Here is a 6,340-nt window from a genome sequence, read left to right on the forward strand (position 1 = left end):
GGCAACAAGGATCTGATTTATTTATTTTGTTCTTTCATAGGGTGACTTGGGACAATGCCGAATAGATACAAGCGGCGCATTGGCAGCGGGAAATATGCCGATTTTTCACAGGAAATCATTTTTTACGATATTTCCACAAAGAAATCACCAAAGAATGAAAGAAATCAAAGTTTCCTTGTTTTGTTTATTTTTTTACATTTGAGTTGCAATAGGGGTTTATCATTTAATTTCCTTACCGTATTTCGACAATATAATCACAAATTCTAATTTTTCAGAACTATACACCATCCCGAGTCACCTATTTCATTTGAGAGTTGAGAAATCAATAGATTTCAACTTGTGTCAAAAGCCTCCCAAATCGGTGGGTGGCTTGGGACAAGTATATTTTATTTTTTTCAAAATTTATATTCGAATGGTATCTAGAATATCCTAATCAATAGGGTGAGCCATTAAGCATATTCGAACCTCTTTTTCAGATGAAAATAGGTCACCGTTTTGAAAATATGACAAATTGAATTCATCAATCGTCCCAAGTCACCCGAATCTACGGTACCAGTCAAAAAAAATCTGTCAAAAGACAAAATCAATTTTTAAAAACACACTGTATTACTTCAATTCAGCAGGTTCGCCGTCTGAAATGAATCAATATATGGTCAATCTGGTTGAGTGAGATAACAATATAACAACAGAGTCCAACAAAGGCGTAATAAGATCATGATAAATGGCACATCCATCGCCATCGTGATCCACATCTTATGAAATTTACTCCAATTTTGGTCCCTGCACGTATAATTTCCTTATCTCGAGTAACGTTCACTGCATGTTTCCTATACACGAGAGGTTCACATCCTTATAAGGACATTCTGATTGTTCGGATCGTATCAGTATCGAACTTGAACCTTATAATCTGAAGATGCTCATTATAAGTGTCACAGATCTTGCACCAGTATCGGAAATTTTAGTCACGGAATTTTGCTCTCTTTTTGCTGTGTTGGGGAGTTTACTCGATTTTATTCAGCGTGCTAACTAGCTTCTCGCTAGACGAAGAGTTTAAAAAATTCATCTTACAGTAGCTCGCAACTGTGATAGATAATACGGGAATGTATTGGTATCTAGTTAGCCTAGACCAGTTCTATGCATAAAAAAAATATTGCGTTACCATAGCAACGAACAATAACTCATAAGAAGTGTTAGTGTGAAGTTTGAGGGTAAAAAAGTAAACCAGAATTTCGCAATAAATTAAAAGAAAGAAGATGTCCACCGAAATTGTGAACATCGAAAAATTGGAGCCATCATCAAGTACCTGTATTTAAAAGAGTTAAGAAGTAAGCAGGTTTACGAAGATATGCTCGATACCCTTGGTGAACAATGTCCTTCGTATGCGACCGTGGAAAATTGGACTGCAAGATTCAAAAGAAGAAATTTTTCCATTGAAGATGATGACCGATCGGGAAGGCCAGTTTCTGTGTCAGTCGCCAAAAATATCAGACCTTCGAATTGGGATAAAACGGATATCTGAAGCACCGAGTATTTCATACGAACGCATTCATCATATAGTTCACGTCAATTTGGACGTGGGAAAAATTGCTGCAAAATGGATCCCCCAAATGTTTGAATGTTGACCAAAAGCGTGCAAGGGTAGAAGCATCTCATTCGATCTTTGCTTTATTTGAAAACGATTTAGACTTCTCAAACCGAATTGTTAGTATGGATGAGACTTGGGTACATTTCTAAGATCCAGAAACAAAGGAACAATCAATGGAATGGCGACAGTCTGGTTCCCCAAGACCTAAGAAGTTTCGTGTCCAATAATCTGCTGGAAAAGTTCTTGCTTCAGTTTTTGGTATTGCCATGGAGTAATCATGATTGATTTTTGGATAAGGGTTGAACAATAACCGGAGACTACTATTCGACATTACTGACCACTCTACGGGAAAAATTTAAGACAAAAGACGCGGAAAGGTATCCAAAGGTGTTTTGTTTTTGCAGGACAACGCCCTTGCACACAAATCTCATGTTGCCATGCAAAAAATTTCTTTATTCAGGGTTTGAATTATTAGAACACCCCCTCTATTCACCAGATTTGTCTCCATCCGACTATCATCTCTTTCCTCATCTGAAAAAAAGTTTAAAAGATCGTAAATTTTTTTCCAACGAGGAGGTAATAAAAGCTGTGGAGGTCTGGTTTGTAGAGCAAGAAGAAACATTTTTCTGAAAGGTCCAGAGACGTTGCAGGTTCGCTTCAATAAATATATCCAATTTAGAGAGGAATATGTTCAGTAATAAAATATTTTGACATTGAAATTATGTTTAGTTCTATAGTAGGCTAAGAATTTTTCAATATATCCACGTACCTACATAAATTTCGATTGAAAATAAGTCGCTTTATACAAATTTAGATAGAACCACTTGATTCCTGTAAAGTTTGGATCACCCTACCATAAAAGTAAGCCTGGAAAATATCATCGAAACTTTTCCATCGATTACAATTTTGTGCGATAAGAGCATATTAGCCTATTTTCAAATACCATCTGCACACGATTCCACCATACAAATATAATTCAATTATGTTCAGTCGATTGTGTATAATTACATAATAAATCATTCCCGTACCATAATTTGACAAATTGGCTTTAAGTTCGTCTTACATTCAGGTTATCCGATTTGTTAAGGTAAATGTTAATGATAGATTGATTCAGTTCATAATGGAGCGAAATATAAATATGTGTAACGGTTGATTTGGTGCGTGTTAGAATAGCTGGTAAAAACCGTCTCGATATGTTGTGTGAACAGGATTGCACACCAGTTGGGATTTCAGAGAAGCAATTTGTAGTGAGATCAGGTCGGAAAAATTGGGTTGATTCACACGAGATTAATTCGTTGAACGCCTTGTGTGTGGTTTTAATTCCATGGAACTTTGGAGGTAGATGTTTGTGGAATACAGGGTGTTTGCTAAAGATACGCTAGAAATGCTGGAGGTGATTTCTTGTCCGAAAACATCAATATTCAATGAAGATACATGGGTCAAATATGCACCCGCTCTGGGGCGTCGAAAATGAGAACATTTATCATGTTTTCGGTGATAAAATTGAGAGGGCAAGAAATACACACACCGGAAAATTTAAAGGAACGGAGATATACTTTTGTAAATGAAAGGTAATTTTGCTTTATTTGGTTTTTGTGCTACCTAGGTCTAGAAGCCATACGATTCTTACACAATTGTCATTCATTTTGCATATTTTGATCAAAGTGGTCTACGTCAAAGCCAAATCAAAGCGAAAATATCTGTCGATTGAAACATTACATTTGAAACGCGTATTTTCTCCAAGTACAATTTCCTAGTTTTTTCGTAAGTAATTGTCTAAGTTTAGTTGGTTTTTGATTGTGAAACTGTAAATAATGAGTGATTTAGCACCCACTGAAATCGCTAGGGCAATTATTCATAAAAATTTGAAATGGATGAAGTGATAAATTTTACAGATGGAAAAAGAGTGACGATGCTTGAATTATGACTGTTAAGTGTAGCAATTTGGAGTTTTTTGTTCTTGTTGCTCAGGTTGCTTCTTCCACATGAAAGAGGATAGAAGGCTTTCAGATCTGCGTATACTTTGATAACGACGTTTTTGATTTGTTCACATATAATTATGTTCTCTGATTTTTATTTCCTTATTATTGTGTTGTTTGTTAGCTTCCGACTGAAAACAACTTGTCCTCTTTTTTATCTTTCCTATTCTGTGAAATTCCTGAATTTTCAGTAGATGGTTTCGCAGAAATAACTTGTACGAAACGAATATATGAAAGTAGACTGCTGTTTCGTCAAATAAAAAGGATTGGCCAAGATACCGATCCTTGTGGAACACCTGCTTCAATATTTTTAATTTGGGAAAGTGAGTTTTTTCGAAAAAAACCGATTTACATGATTTTCACCAATAAGAGTTATTCAACCACTAATTTAACTACACGTGTTTCGCTGTGACAGTAGCACCTTCATCAATTTTCTCTGTTATGAACAAATTTAATACAGTGTGGTGAAATGTCAACTTAACAAATCGATTTTTCGGCTTTAAAAGGAAAATATGGAAAATCGCTTGAACCCATCAATTTCTGATTCAGGGGGGAACAACTTTCAAGGGGTTGTGCTAACCTATGTAAGGGGTGTGAAGTTAAAGGGATGAAAAAAGCGGAAAAGTTGTTACCCCTCCAATTAGAAATTGACGGGTCTGAGCGATTTTCCACATCTTCATTTCAAAGTCAGAAAATCAAGTTTTCGTTGGACCACTCTGTATAATAACAGGCTGCTTTCTCGTTATGTTAGTTTGTTGGGAGAACGTGGTTTTTCTCCTTGGGTATTGATATCACTAATTCTTTTCATAACAATGACCAATATAGAATCATTAAAATTGCAATGATGCACTGGTGATTTTTTATTGGATAGTCTTCTGATGCATTCCTCCAATTCTGTCAAAGTGGTTAATGTTTAATTATAGTTTTGTGAGCTTTTGCCAGAGTTTATGGATGAAGAACTGCTATTCGAAAAAAATTATATGTCAGAAGTGGGATTCGAACCCACGCCCTCAGAGAGGACCAGAACGCCCGAAACCTGTGACACAGGCAAGTAACCTTGAGTCTGGCGCCTTAGACCGCTCGGCCATCCTGACATGTCGTCGGTGTATAATTCAACAAGTTTCAAGTTGTATTAATTTTTTCGATACCGATCGTTTTATCCTCGGTCATTTTCGTCATATAGTTTAATTAACACTTCGATTTTATTTTCTGATGAGTTCTCCTCTACGCCACGAAATAAAAACCCTCGCCGATGAAAGCCATTAAACATCGGAAGATGAAAGAAGCGAAAGCAGGGCCGGTCCTGTGACAAACGAGCGCAATTACCAGGAGGCGTGTAATGTGAACTTATTGTGGAACACAGACGTGGATATGAATAATGCTCAGTGATTGTAGCGTGTAATTAAAACAAAATACGCCAAGATGCGACGCGTTGACTCTGTGCGCTCCGCTTCGTGTCCAAACAATAACTCGATAATTCCAGAGCGACCATAGAACAATTATCCCGCAATTTATATGAATTTTAATGATGTCTTATGGCCGCAGCAGTGCCCAGTATTGGCGAGCTCTCTGAAGAGGCGAATCTGACTTCGTTGAAGAACAATTCTTTCATTAGCTCCTTCATAACTTCGGCAGTACTCACTCATATTTCTCGTCTACCTTCATCGAAACAGATTGGAGTATTTGATTTGATTTGATTCAGTCTTTCAAAAAATATTCCATAAAATTGATGAATTATTGTTCTTGGTTCAAATTATTATTCATTTAATGATTTCAAAATCATTGCTTTCAAAACTTATTCTGACAGTGAGTTTCTCCTTCAAAACAATATCCTCTACAAATTCTACAAATTGCCTGAATATTTGTTCTTTTTTCGAATACTTTTATGGAATAATTTGGGTTAAGAGGGGTCTGCACCGTTGTAGTAATCAGTTCTTAAAGAGAAAATGAATATTTTACGTCAGAAACCACTAATTTCTATGGGGTTTTCATTAAAATTCAATTCAATCAGTTCGTAACTTCGGAAAGTCAGAAATCTTTTTATTCGTTAAACGGAAGTGAAAATAAAAAAAAATTTCATTGAAAAACAAATATTCATTCATGTCATTAACTTTCCGAGGTGCAATTGTCTCTTCTATGAATTTCCACATGAAGAAATTTCTCGAGAAGTCTCGCCATTGGCTACAATTCGTATCCTGGTGAAATTGCAAAAAGACGTTCGTTAAGTGCTGCCATCTTTTCGACGAAAGTGGAAACTATTATAATATCCGTAACGTCTACTTATCGTTCAAGTGTTCTGGCAACACCCCACATTCTGGTAGTATTTCCCCCTTTACTCCTTATACGGATGAAAGTCCCATGGTATAAACTCCTCTTAATTATTTTCAATGGAATCAATCGAGCGTACAATAATCTTTTACGAGAAAACTCACAACTTTCCATTAATTTTTAAAGCTTTCGTTATTTATTTATGGATTTCAATATGCACTGCCCAACAATTGATCACGTATAAATTTTTTTTATTGTCAGTAGTTCTGATCATATACTCCATTCACTTTTAAGAAAGCACTCGGTTGGCCATAGAATAATTCTATTTTGTGTAACTAGAACGGAGTGAGGTTGGCACTCATGAGAGGTCGTTTATATCAACAGGACGTTGCCCCATAGCTTATAAATTAATATAACAAAAATACCGAAACTAAAGAGAGAAGACAAGGAGGCAATATCATGAAGTGCTATTAGAATTGAGGGCTCCACATTCAAATAGTTAACCCAC

At 36.1% G+C, this 6,340-nt stretch overlaps 1 non-coding gene across 1 annotated transcript; it reads right to left on the bottom strand.

Moving 5' to 3' along the window:
* Positions 1 to 4,545: 4,545 nt before the first annotated feature.
* Trnal-caa lies at positions 4,546 to 4,658 on the bottom strand. The gene is made up of 2 exons: positions 4,621 to 4,658; positions 4,546 to 4,590 (listed from the first exon to the last, which is right to left on the bottom strand). It is a non-coding gene; the product is annotated as a tRNA-Leu (tRNA).
* Positions 4,659 to 6,340: the final 1,682 nt, after the last annotated feature.

This window comes from Coccinella septempunctata, chromosome 1 (assembly GCF_907165205.1).
Source record: "Coccinella septempunctata chromosome 1, icCocSept1.1, whole genome shotgun sequence".
Classification (NCBI taxonomy): domain Eukaryota; kingdom Metazoa; phylum Arthropoda; class Insecta; order Coleoptera; family Coccinellidae; genus Coccinella; species Coccinella septempunctata.